Below are 14,237 nucleotides of genomic sequence, written 5' to 3' on the forward strand. Positions count from 1 at the left end.
TGCTGATGCTAGGATGAGAGTGGGTCATTCCTGGGACCTAGGGCATCCATCTTGCATTGGAGGAGCTTGCCATCTGCACACTGGTACCAGCCCGGTAAAGACCCTGGGCCCTTCTGAAGATCCAAACCTCAATAAGGGAAATGTTTCCAGTAGAGAAAGGACACCTTTCAGTCTGTGTTCTCTTGCCCCCCATGGCAGGTCTAAACCATGACAGTGTTTGGTTTCTTGGGGGCATCACCATGTGGAGGAGGATGGGCAAGAAGCAAAATGAGGGACGTGAAAGAGCAGTAGGAGAACTTGCTCCTCCAGCGTGGCTGTGTGTGGGACCTTCGTGAGTGCGTACACACACACGTGCACACACGCACACACATACACATGCGTGCACACGCACACACACGCCCCCCCCACACACGCACACACACGCGCACACACACACACACACACGGTTGCTGGGGCACTTCCTTCCCTGGAGAGGCTGGTGTGATGGGCCTGCACTGCTCTACATGGGCAGGAGGCTGGATAGAGTGACCTGTGTGCTCCTGGCTTTCAAGGGTCGTCTGGAATCAACCAGAGGTGGCTCCACGTAGCCTAAGGCTGAGCTCTTGAAGGTCAGTAACATTTCACTTTCCTGTCATTGCCGATGAGCAAATGAAGTGAATTTCCCCTGCAACTAAAGCTGTTATCACAAGGTACCAAACTTAATCATTTCAACTATTTTTAAGAAAAAATATATTGTTTTCTTCCTTAAGACAGACACAAATAATAATTCAATTTTCTAAGCCAGTGGGTTCTGTGAGATAGTAGTTCCAAAGGATGTTAGTAGGTGTTATTTGAGGAAAAAAAGGCAGGGAGAAGGGTTCGGGGCTTAGGGAACACTGGTGAATGAAAGTAAATCTACTTTTCTACTGCAGGACTTCTCAGGGCCTTTTACTACATCAGTGTATGGTTTTGATTTGCTGAAAGAGAGATGTAGTGTGCAGGGTCTCCCAGATGTATTTGGTCATTGAATCCTTTTGTCATCGGGTCCTCAAAGGATAAATATTTATAGAACACACTGGGGACTGCTGTGCTAAGAGGTCTCCCATATCCCGGGACCTACAGAGCATGCAGAGCACAGCCCACTGCGGATTACAGTTCTGTGTCTACTCTTTAGTCTTTCTGTCTCACTCTGGACCAGTCAGCATCTTTGCCTCATACACAGCTCCTTTCTCTGCCTCCCTCTAAATCCCTACTTTTCCTCTGCCGTCATCTGAAATACCAGATAACTAGTGGACTTGGTAAAAACTGACTGAAGGGTAAGGACATGGGGCCCCGAGTGATGTACACAGCCTTGGACATCTGCTCTGGGATGATTATCTCAGCCACATTTTGTCTTGCTTGGTACAGGCCAGGCTCTGTAGCACGGCAGGCTTGCAGAGCCCTCTCCTCCCTGTAAGGGGAGTCCTACTGCGTCGCTTTGCACCCGAATCACAGCTCTAACTTCAGTTCTTAAGTCTGACTTGGTATTTGCATATTTGTGTGTGTATTCATGTGCATGTGTGTGTGTGTCAGTGAACGATCTCACAGATATTGTTTTGATTATTTGATTTTTCAAATATTAAGTTACTTATAATACTTCTTGTTGATGTCCCATTGATAATAAGTGATGCCCTTGGCTGGCTGTTCTTGGCAGTGGTGGGCAGTAGAGATCGCCTCGGAGCCTTTGCAGTGGTCTTCACTGGTGTGGATCAAAGCCTCAGCTCCTCCCCATGTCGTTTGAGTCTCCAGTGTCACCTCCTATGGCCCACTGCTTGTCCCATATCCCATGGTCCAGGGGGCTGCTTGCTGCTTCCCCCTCAGTGACACTGCCCCACTTCCATGCCTTGGCTTATGGTGTCACCTCTGCTGGAATGCCCTTCCCTCTTCTCTCCTCTGCTGTGAAAAATTCCTCTGACTCATCAAGGCTCAGAGCACATGTTTGTCTGTGGTCAGGACCCTCCTCATGCTCTGCACCCCTCCACGGCTCCATCTTCCCTAGCACACTGTCCTCAGGGCTCCTTTGGCTTCCCAGCCCTACAGGAACTCCTACTGCTCTGGCTGCTGGATGGGCTGTCAGCTTGGCTGAGGCCAGGACCCCTCGGATCCACCTCTGCATTCATGGGTCCAGAACAGGGCCTGCCCACAGCTGGTGTCAGCTGGTGTCAGAATCCACCACAGTGGCTTCAAGAGGCCCTGTCTGCCTTGTTTTTAGACTCCATCTGACTGAGTGGCCACAGTGGCCCAGTGTCGATGTCCAGTGTCCTGGCAAAAAGTGAAGAAAGCCCAAGTCCCTCCCCACTGCAGGCTTTTCTGACTTTTTTTTGGCTGCAGGTAGAATTTCTCTCCCAATACCCTCTAAGATGGTGGTTAGGCTGGGAGGCTGGGGCTCCAGTTGTGTGTGCACACAGGCCCATTTTCATGAATTCTCTGGAGATGGAGAGGGGGAAATGTTACTTTTTCTTAACATGGTGGCAGAGGCACTTGGGAAGTAGACAAGATGCCCGAGGGCCCCGGGGGATGTTCCCAGTTGTGCCCCCCTATGCTGACCACTCCCCAGCACTGCCCACAAATACCCTGTGTACCAACCAGTACAGCCCAGCAGAGCTCCCCTGTCCCCGCCTTGATTGGCTGAGGTGCCCAGAAAGTTCCCAGGGCATATCCACCGCTCCACCCCTCTCATCCTTACGTGTGTCTCTGGCTCTGTCTCCCGCCCCCCTCCCCTATTCACTTATTCTGACAACGGATGTTTGTCAAGTACTTACTCTGTTTACAGAGAAGTAGGAGAAAATGACCTGGCCACAGAATCTGGCCCTGCCCTGAGCCGGACATGGAGGGTAGAGAGGGTTCAACCTCATCCTGGGTGGCAGCGAGTCCTCCCTCTGTCTGGGGCTGAACATGCCCAAGGCCCCAAGGAGCTGGCATGAGGACCTGGGCACGGAGAGCGCGGTTCCCCGCCAGACCTCTCCAGGGTCCTGTCCGCCTGGCAGGCCCAAGGGAGATGCTGCCTTGTTGACCTGTGGCCTTGGGAGAGCGGGTCTCCTGCCGGCTCCTGCCTGGCATTTCCCCTGCACACACGTGTACCTTGTTCTCCTCTTGACATGTGCATTCCCCAGCCTCTCACCACCCACCTCTCACCCCATCTAAATCCACTCACTTAAGAAGCAAAAAGTCAAGACTTACAGCCTGGTGAGATTCACGTCTTCAACAATTCTCTTGTATAGAATCCCAACTAAAAAATGTCTTTCAAAATGTACTAAGAAGAAACCCCTGGTGCCTGCGCCGTGATGAGATGTGGCCCTCTCTGTGGGCCAGACCCCCTTTCCACTCCCAGTGGCCAGTGAAACCCACCTGTGGGCCTGGCCCTTGGTCCATCTGTTTGAAACCTGCACTAGAACCAGAATGGGAGGTTTCAGCCCCCCAGGTGGTGGCTGTGGGTGAGAGGGGAGAATCTGGGAGCAGCCCTCTTCCTGGGGGTTCTCATGGGTCCCCCATCTTGGCTGCATGTTAGCATTACCTACTGGGGGAATGACTGGAGATGCACAGGCTGGGTCAGGCATTAGCATTTTTAAATCTCAGAGGTGACTGAGATGAACTGATAACCAAGGCTGAAGCCCCCAGCCTGTCCCTAGACCTCCCACCACAGCACAAGTTAGGAAAGCAGCCAGTGGGTCCCAGCCTGCTGGGGCTTACCTAGGTGCTCCTGGGAGTGTCTCTGGAGGACTGCACTGGAGCACTCCCTGGGTCCCACAGTGCCTCTGGGAAGGAGACAGCATGGCTGTGTCCACTGTGCCCTCACAGGCCGAGGGACTGCCTGAGTTGCTGTTAGCCCCTCAGTGATCTGGGGGCTTTCCTCTCTCCCCGCTAGCTGTGTATTAGTTTTCTGGGACTGCTATAGCAAATTGCCACAAACCAAGTGGCTGAAAACAACAGAAGCTTATTCTCTCACAATTCCGGAGGTTAGAAGTCTGGAATCAGCAGAGCCACGCTCTCTCCAAAGGCCTGCCACTTCCAGTCATTGGATTTAGGGCCCACCCTAAATCGTGGATGATTTTTCATCTTGAAACCCTTAACTAATTACATTCACAAAGACCCTCTTTCCAAATAAGGTCACTTTCTGAGATTCCAGGTGGACAGAATTTGGGAAGAGGACACTCTTCAACCCACTACACAGTGTCCCAGCACCTCCCAGTCTGATCCCATTGGGGACCCCTCCAGGCTCCAGGCCCCTCTGGCGCTTCACGTGCTACTGGCCCAGCATCTGACCTGGGGAAGCCATTTCCCCAGGAGCCTATCTGGCAGCAAGTCTTTTTGTTCTCACAGGGCTTTTCAGAATGGTCAGATGTTTCTTTATGTAACATTTGTAAGTTGATTTAATAAAGTAAATAGGTTCACTGGGGCCTGGTCATTGATGCTATGGAGCTGCCCATCTGGCTGCTCAGCAGCCCCCAAACCAGCACCTGCCCCACCCCGACAATTCACCTCTGCAGCACAGGTGGCCTTTCAGGGGAGCCAAGCTCCCGCTGGGTCCCACAGCAGCACCTCCCAGATGCTCAGGGAGGGGGCGTTTGTGATGACCATGTTATGAGAGGGGTCGTCCGCGTGGGGCTGGACGCTTTGAAGTCTCTCTTTCTGGGGCAGCGAGTTCTGCTAATGCTTGTCCAACCAGACTCAGGAAGGTGGTCTGGAGGCTGCCAGGCTTGGGCAGCCAAGCCCCACACCTAAAAGTGTCTCCACATCGCCTTCACTGGTGGGCCTGAAGTGGGCCACAGTGAGGTAGAAGGACCTGGGGATGGGTCAAGCCAGAATGTCCTCCTTGGACACCCAGCCTCACACTCATGGGCGCTGCTCTCTGGTCCCCTCCCCTGCTGGGGCCAGGGAAAAGGAAAGGCATGGGGACTTGGGGGTAGGTTGCTGATAGCACTGAGCACCTTTCTGTCAGGGGGTCACTCTGAGGAGATGAGTGAGCCCACACAGAGCCCACAGCAGCCAAGAGATACCAGGAGACAGGGTTCCCTCTGATAGGTGGGGAGGTGCCCGGGGCTCCACCTCAAAGAGGAGGTGCAGCCAGTCAGACAAGAGTGGATGGGTTGGCACACAGGGCCCAGGGGAGATGGCTTTTGTGGCCACAGCGTGGAGCACTTGGTCAGCAAGAGGCAGGAGATTCAGAGGAGCCACATGGCGTGCTGCAAGGGCACCGGGCAAGGCAGCTGGGCCCTTGGCCTACGGGGTGCATGGCGCAGCATCCGTCTCAACTGTCAGGGTGTGTGTACACATCGTACTGTGCTGGGCACCCAGCTCTGTGGGCAAGGTCCGGTTGTGGGGTGGCTAGGCTGCAGCTCTGCAAGGACAGATCCTGGGCGGTGGGCAGGTAGAGGTGAGGGGGTGGGCCTCACGTGGCCGCCCTACCCCCCCGGGGAGCATGGTCTGCGGCTGGAGTGCTGACATGGGGCTGAGGCTCTCGTCGTAACCAACACTGCTGTCGTCGTCCAGGTACCTCCCTGCTCATCCTCCCATTGTCCCATCCTACATTAATGCGTGAAGCTCGTCAAGAGTGTTGTGGTCCTTGGGGGTGTGGAGCTTCAGACAAGGCTGGGATCAGTGGCTGTTCTAGTGAGTGTGGAAGGCTTCCTGGAGGAGAGGGTGGGAGCTGAGTGGGAAAGGGCAGGGAGGATCTGATGCCACTGCGTGGGAGGGAGGATTAGTATGCTGAAGGAGAAGCCTTGGTGGGAGCCCCAGGTGCAATGATCCAGTGCTGCGCATGCGTGGGGGGCGGTGCCGGGGCGGGCTCTGCCTTTTTGGAGTGGAGGGTCCTATAGGGCCTGTGGATGGGCTACTGGCTGAGCTGCCTTTTGACTTTCACGGCCTTAGGCACTTTTGCCTTCCAGGGCACTTTGCTCCTTCCTTCATTAAAAAGCAATATATATATATATATATATATATATATATATATATATATACACACACACAAATATATATAATGTATGTAAATTATATTTTATAACTGTACTGTTATAAAGATGAAGACAATACAGGCTGGATTCATTATTATATGTCATTATTATTATATTCATTTTTTTCTTTTGATTTTAAAAGAAATTTAAATTTAAAAAGTTAAAAACAAAAAACACAGGGCTTCCCTGGTGGCGCAGTGGTTGGGGGTCAGCCTGCTGATGCAGGGGACACGGGTGCATGCCCCGGTCCGGGAGGATCCCACATGCCGCGGAGCAGCTGGGCCCGTGAGCCGTGGCCGCTGAGCCTGCACATCCGGAGCCTGAGCTCCACAACGGGAGAGGCCACAACAGTGAGAGGCCCGTGTACCGCAAAAAGAAACAACAACAAAAAAACACATTTTTCTGGGCCTCTAAAAGTACTGTGGGTTCCAGGGTCTGTGCCTGCTGTCCCAACGGGTAAGTGGGCCTAGTTGATGAGGCTGTGGAGGCCCTAGGAACTCAGTGGGGCTTGGGCTTACGGGGCAGGGAATGAAGAGCTATTGTGGTTCCTACGGTGGGCACCGATGGGATCAAAGACCCCAGAGTTTGTAGGAGACAGACCTGTGGGCCCCGGCCAGGGCAGGGATGGCAGTTGCAGCAGGGCCCGCAGACGTGGATGCAGCTCTGTGAGTGGAAGGGCGGAGCAGGGGAGGGAGGAATGTCACTGAGCAGTCATGCAGGGCTGCGTGGGATGTGAGTGAGGGGCCTGGGCCAAGCCTGGGCCTAGACACACAGGACAGTGGGAGGAGCGAGTGGACAGAGTAGGCCTGTGAGGTGCAGAAGAGGGAGAGGAGTGGGCCCTGGGTTTCTGTCCAGACACCCCAGAAGAATATCGGTACCATCAACACAAAGCAAAATGAAAAGTTGAGTGGGAAGTGATAGTGGAACAGTCAAGTGAAGATGTTTGAAAATGGCTGTTATGTGTGTGGGCCCAGGAGACGCTGGAAGGATCTGGATTCCTGAAGCCCCAAGAGCTACTGAGTTTTCTGGGTCGGACTGTAGAGAGCAGGTGGAGGGCCAGGAGGAGGGGCCTTTCCCCATAGAATCCATGATGCCACGTATCCCCAGGTGGTGTCCAGGTAACCACCCGGCACCTGGAGAGACAGGGGCAGAATCTTCCACCCCTGTCGAGGTGGTCAGAGTGGGGTCACACAGAGGAGAAAGAGTCAGCACATCCTCTTATATCAGCTCTTTTTTTATCCTCCAAAACAATGCTGCATGCAGAGGCCTGGGTTCAAATCCCACCTCTGTCACTTAGCTGAGAGATTCTGGGCCAGCATCCCAGTTTCTTAGTATTGCATTTTTTAACCTGGAAATTATTTGGATGGCATTTAACCCCTGCATCACCTAGACCAGTGGCCTCAAACTTTAGCAGTAGAGATGTGGTTAATTTGTATTTAAACCATAGCTCATGGAGGTCTTAAAGCCTGGATGATGGAAAATTATAGGCCAGAAATACTGCTGATACAAATGTGCATTACCATGCTCTATATAGAGAGCGAAGCAAACCAACTCCACAACAAAGTTGGTAATGATGAAGTGAAGCTAACAATAACTTACTAACATAGTGTTTTCATGGGAAACTGTGGGCCTCCCAACCATGCTTGCCTGTGCAGAGCTCTGGCACTCTGCCAGATGCTGCCAGGGCCCCAGACTTCTGGCAGAACACTGGACTCCATCTTTGGTTAGCTCTAGCAACACGATGATTTTATCATATTAATGCAGTAGAGTTCCACCTTTCGCAAATATTAGGTTCTGTGGTCAAAGTGTGAGGTGACACTCTTATATAGTAAAATGCCCCTGAATGCCAGGCAGGCAGCTTGGCAAGATGACCTTGCCCTCAGACACCCACTGGGGCACCAGCAGTCACCCAGGTGCTCCTTTTGGACGTTGACCTGGGACTGGTCTGAGGGCAGACTTGCTGTAACGTCTTTTCTTTCCCTCCTCTCCCCTGCGCTTCTCTCCCTCTTTTGTCAAGCATATTGCAAATTAGGTATGAAGTCAGCCTCTAGTAGAGAAACCTGACTAACCTGGCTTAAACAAGGAAGGGCTTTGGTTTTTCAGGTGCGAGAAGTCACGGTAGGACTTGAGGTGGCCCAGCTGCCCAGTGATGCCATCAGGCAGGTCCCAGACCCCTGCTGTCATTCTATTCTGCCTTCTTGTTCTGTGGGTTATCTTCATGCAGCCTGGCTCCATAGGTCACCTCTGCATTCAAGGCAGAAAAAGATAGCAAGAGCTTCCCTAGAATCCCCTCCCCTTCCAGCAGACTGCAGCTTATGTCATATTGGCGAGAACTGAGTCACATGATCACCATTATCCTCTAGAGAGGCTGGGAAAGCAGCATTTCACTTCTACAGTTTTCAGGCTGGCAAGGGAGTAGGAGGTTGCCAGTTGGTATTGGGGGAGTCCAATAGCACCTGCTAGCGTTCATAAGTGAAGTGGCCCCATCGCGCAACTCTGACCCAGGTTTTAGTAATCCTTCCTAATTCACTTCATAGGTTACTCATAGATAGCGCTTAGATGCCCTCAAAAGTCCATCCCCCAGAACACCTTTCTCCCTAAGAGATGAGGAGAGGGCTGATGCATTGCATCCATTTGTGAGCCTGTGGGAAAACTCTCAGGGAGCTTCAGGCCACACATCCCTGGGCATCTGTGTGGCTTCTGGAAGGATTGACTAATTTTGATGACATTTCACCCCTTGTTTAAAGTTGTAAGGTGCATGTTGTTTGGTTGATGTTTCAGAGCACACAGGAAATAAAAGAGCGATTGATAAATATTTGTATTGGGTGGTGACTGGCATAAGCCACTCCCCATTGGGAGGAAAGTGGCCACAGGGACTGTGAAGACTTTGATACTGAGGTGTCTGAAAGAATCCAGGTACCTGCGCTGTGGCCTCCCAGCCAGCCGCCCCTCCTCCGCAGCACTTGGTTGAGCTGCTGGCAAGGCCAGACCGTGCCCAGCGTGTTTTCCAGAGGCTGCTGTCTCCTTCCCCCACAGCATCCACTTGCTGGTCTGAATCCATAAGTTTTGCCAGCTTCATTTGCATGCTCATTTGCATGTCTTTACCCTGGCACTCTCATCTGATGGTTGGTGGTGCAGAGCACAAACAGCAGCTTCATTGTCAAGGGCTTGTCATGCCCAGCTGCTTTCTGCCACTTGGGGATGCTTCCCCAGCCATGGGCCAAGGCCTGGCCAAGGCTGAAAGAAGACACACATACATTCCTTTTCATGATCTCTCTTCCAGAGAAGAGAATCTTGAGTCAATTCATGCAAATTACCAGGCAAATTTCCACAGCACACTTTATTACTGTGTCTTGTCAGAATGTGGATGCAAAATTACATTTCATAATAAATGCACGTAGCAAAAACGATTTCAACAAGTGCCTCAGGAAACATCTCTTTCCTCAGGCATATGCTGGGCCAATGGGAGCTTTTGTGTAGAGGGAGGCGTGTAACGCACCATCATTCTGCACTGTGTGTCTGAGCCCCTGTTAACACTGGTTGACACCACATTCAGAAGAAGATAAATGTGGACGCAGCTATGGAATCTGTCCTTGTTAAGATTCCGCCTGTTTTGTATAAAACGAAGTGCCTGCCATTTTTCATAAGCAGTACAGTTGGCAAGTACAGCAATATTAAAGGAATAAATAAGCATTGCCAGGTTTGGGGTGATCTAACCACAGCAGGATGCAGTCCAGCCTCCTTGGAGGGGCATCAAGCCCATCGAGCCCAGGAGACTCATCCAGCACAGTCGAGGAGGGAAGGGGAGTATCGTGGGGGTCATGTACTGGTAGCAGAGTCTCAGAGTCAAGCCTGCTGCTCATGTTGTATTGATACCCTCTTTACATCCTTGTGGAAAAGTTTCCAGCAAGAATAATTTACTGCATACCTCATAAGAGGAAATGGAATACAGAGAATGAATGCTGTGGCCAAGACTCCATGGTTCCTTTGGAACCCACCTCTTTGAGGGCCAGCCTTTCCTGAAGCTCTGGGAACGCTCATTTATTGGGATGTGAATACAGATTACAAAAAGCACAAAGGTTCCCAGGCCAAGCTTCTACAGCATCTTTTGGAAATCCCTCCATCAGTTGCTCAGTCCTCATTTTGTTCACACAGAGTACCTTCATGCAGTCTAACTCATTTGATCCAAGAGTCCTTGAAGGAAGCTGTGATTATCCCCATTTTAGAGATAAGAAGCTAAGGGCCAGAGAGGCTGTCATTTTTCCAGGATACTCCCAACACAGTGTTCTTCCAAGCCCATTATACAGCATTCAGAGCCTGCCAAGGCACTGGCAGAGGTCCCTGAAGATGGACCAGGGCCCTCTGGGCACATGACCCCACCCAGGTCCATTTGGGTGGGGCACTCTGCTAGCTGCATGCCAGGTCCTCTAGGCCTGGCCATGCACTGCTCTAGGAGGCACTGACAGGGAGCCTAGGTTTGCTGGCAGAAATCTGTCCCCCTCCCCCATGGAGGCTTCTGGTCACCTCAGCCTCTTAGCCTCCTGGCCTCACCAGGGCTGTGTTCATACATCGATCTGGGCTTTACCTTTAAAGCAGAAATGACTCCCTCCCCACCACACACTCATACCCACACAAGCCTCTTACACCTACTACTTTCCACATGCAGATACACAATTGCATGCACACTTGTGTATCTCCATTCATCATGTGTCTACTCACATACACTCATAAACACACTCACACACTGTGTGACCTGTGCTGACCTTTGAGAGGGAATGGAGGTTGTGGCCTACCTGGGTAGCTAGTTGTTCTTTTTGTCTGGTGTCCCCATATTATCCTTTCAGATAATTTCTATTGATCCGTTTTCAAGTTCACTGTTTCATCTGTCATTTGCTGTCTTCTGTTAAGCATTTAAAAATTTCAGATATTGTATTTTTAGTTCTAAATTTATATTTGCTTCTTTATAGTTTCTCTGCTGAGATGCACAGATTAAAATCTGTGTCTTCATTGTGAGCATGTTTTTTTATATGTTTGAGCATAATTGTATTAGTTGCCTAAAAATGCTTGCTACTTTCAACATCTGGGTCACCTTGGGGCTGGCCCCCATTTATTCTTTTTTTTCTTAAATATGGCTTTTAGTTCATATGTATAGTAATTTTGAGTTGTATACAACACATTGTGATTAAGACTATGGATTCTGCTTGTTCATTTGGAATAGTACTTGTTGAACCCAAATTCTCGATTCTCTCCCCCATGGTAGGCAGCAACTTAAAGTTCTGTTCAGCTTTGTTTGTTTGGTTTTCAGTCTTAGGCTGCTTGTGGTCTCTTTGGGCCAGAGATTTGGGTAGCATTTACATGCAGAATTTGGGATTTCTCATCTCCAGGATTTTCCACCTTTTCCAGCTGCTGTGATAGTTTTATGATCTGCCCTCTCATTTTTAACCAGTACGACTATGGGTTTCTTGCCAAGTTGTAGCTACCCCTCAGCTCCAGCCGGGGCTGCCTTTAGGTGAATGAACAGTCATAAAAACAGGAGCCTTGCCCAGGGCCATTCTCTTCTTTTAAGTGTTGACTCCCCTCTAGATTCTACCTGATTTTGTCACTTTCTGGTGCCTTCAGTTAGTTGTTTTTTACATTCTGCTCAGAATTTATAATTGTAATCTGTAAGAGGGTTGGTTCTGATTACCAAAATCGGAGCACCGCCATTCCCTCCATCTGGGATTTACTTCCCGCACTTCCCATCCTCTACTATTTCCCCATCTTTACCTGCTGGAAAGTTAGTATTCACTCAAGGAGTGGCATAGTTGCCCTGCCTTTCCTCAAGAAATCAATCAGAAGCAAGGTCTCCCTCCTCTTAGAGACCCTCTAACTACAATAGTCCTACCCATCTGTCAGGGACCATAGTTCTGTGTGCTGATCTTAGCTCCTCCACAAGTTTGGAAGTTCAGGGCTGAATCGTGAACTGTGAATAGGTGTTAGCCATATGGAGGAGCATTCCACGGGAGGGAACAACTCCTTATAGGCTGGGACCAGGGCTTATTTTGGTCTAACACATAGTAAACACTCAAGAGTGAATAAGTGAATGAGTACTACTTACTTACACCATATGCCAGAAAGGAGCTGTCCAGGAAAGACTGACCACCTTCTCCCTGTAGATCTGGCCTGTCTGGGAGCAATGGGCTCCAGCTGGCAGTAGTGTAGGGCCAACTGCTTATGCCTTGTATCTGGAAAAATAAATGACGCCAAGGAGCTAGAAAATTTCTGGTAACCAAGGCCATCTTAAAAGTTCTTGTTTCTGTTCTGCCCTTAGAGAGCTGACTTTTGTTGTTGTTGTTAAGATGCAAATGAACTTCCTCTTAATGTGGACTCTGCCGAGCTGTTATGGCTAATGACCATACATTCTGACAGGAGGGAGCCAGACAGGATGTGACCCACACACACACACTCAGTGACAGCTTCAGAAATGAAGGGACTTCAGGAAGCAGAGGGAATACAGCTCAACAGTCAGGAGCAGGGGCTTTGCAGTCAGGGAGGCCTGGGTTCTAATCCTGCCTCTGCCACCCCTACCTCTATGACCTCAGTTCTGAGTGAGCCTTGGTTTTTTCATCCATGATTAGCCCCTTCTGCAGGCATGGGCATCTCCCTGTCTCTCACCCCAGGCAAGGAATCTGCCCCTCCTCCTGGATACCACAGCCTCCTCAGACCAATTACAGCAGGAGCTCAGAATCTATGCAGTTGTTTGCAAACTTTACTGCACAAATGAGTTATCTGATGGCTTGTCTGGAATTCTGATTCCCAGACTGACACCCCAGAGATTGTGATTCTGTCTGTCTGGGCTCAGCAATCTGCATATTTAACAAGCTTCTGATGTGATTCTGAAGCAAGTGGTCCATGCACTACGTGTTGAGAATTACCAAATCACTGGCCATTGGGAGAGACTGACTAGTATGAGATCTTTCCAGTTTAGGAGATAAACTGTTAAATGAGGGGCCCGGAGGCCAACCTGAGGGCTCAGAAAATGACTGGATTCAGCAGAGGAGCTGAATCTTGATCTCTGATTAGGTTTTAACCATGTGGAAGAGCATTAGAAAAGGCACAGAAACACAAAGTGACTTATGTGTGCAGAGTCCTGACCTCAGTATTATTACTAAAGTATAAAGTGCAAGCTGGGAAAGAGGGGAACGAGGTCAAAGGAAGCGAGGGGTGGACCCTTTGCAGGCCAAGCTGAAGTGTTTGGATTGTTTCCTGGGGGCAGTAGGGAGTGATATGGTCAGATTTATGTTTTAGAAATATAACACTGGTGCTGGTGAGAGATTATTTATCCAGGGAGAACCTCAGGGCAGAGAGACCAGTCAGGAAGCTGTTGAGGCTATTCAGGTAAAAGAAGTTGGAGGACTGAACCGGGGCAGTGCTGGTGGGGATGGAGAGAAGCAGATAGGTGAAAACACTCAGGAGGCAAAGTATCAGCTCAGTGATTCCTCTGCTGTGAGGGGGTGGACGAGAGAGCAAGGGAAGAGGAGGAACTCAGGAGGGCTTCTGGAGGCTTGGGCACCCATGGAGGTGGAGGTGCCGTTCATCGAGATGGGGCAAGTAGAAGAAGTAAGTCTGGAGGGGGATGAGGGGCTCCAGGTGGGACACATATGTTTAGTGAGAGGTCTAGAGGACACGTGGATGGACATGTCCAGTAAGCAGTCAGATACCTGGATCTGGGGCTCAGGACAGAGGTGAGGCCTGGAATGTAGGTTGGGAAGCCAGCAGCACATCCTTTTTGAAGCTGTGACAGTACATGAGGCCCCCTGACACAAAACAGTAGGGAGCACCAACATTTTAGGGACAGAGAAAGGAAGAGGATCCTGTAAGAGGCCGATAAGGGACAGCAGTTAGAGAGGAAGGGAGAGCCAGAAACAAGTCACGTCATGAAAGCAAAGGAAGGAAGAGTGTCAGGGAAGAGATTGGTCCACAGGGTCAAGTACGTCTACTAGAGTCTGGCCTATAGAGTGTCCTTACAATTTGGAGATGAATGGCCATGGCGACCACAGCCAGAGCAGCCTCAGTGGGCAGAGGGGCAGGAGTCAGACCACTGAGCAGTGGGTGAGAAGAGAGGAAGTGGGGACAGCTGGTTTGGGTCCTTTTCCAAGAAGCATACCAAGGGAATGGAGGTGAGAGACTGGCAGAGAGCTGGAGAGCCACTTCGTGACAGGGAAGGTTTCTTTTTTTAAGGATGCAAGAATTTTAAGAATGTTTCTTGGATGAAAGGAAAGAGCGAGT

General features: G+C 50.5%; 1 protein-coding gene across 2 annotated transcripts in view; it reads left to right on the forward strand.

Moving 5' to 3' along the window:
* The window catches only part of RAB6B (RAB6B, member RAS oncogene family), a 58,580-nt gene that overhangs the window by 27,545 nt on the left and 16,798 nt on the right, over positions 1–14,237 (forward strand). The window lies entirely within an intron of this gene.

Source organism: Lipotes vexillifer, unplaced genomic scaffold (genome assembly GCF_000442215.2).
Source record: "Lipotes vexillifer unplaced genomic scaffold, Lipotes_vexillifer_v1.1 scaffold86, whole genome shotgun sequence".
NCBI classification, from domain to species: domain Eukaryota; kingdom Metazoa; phylum Chordata; class Mammalia; order Artiodactyla; family Lipotidae; genus Lipotes; species Lipotes vexillifer.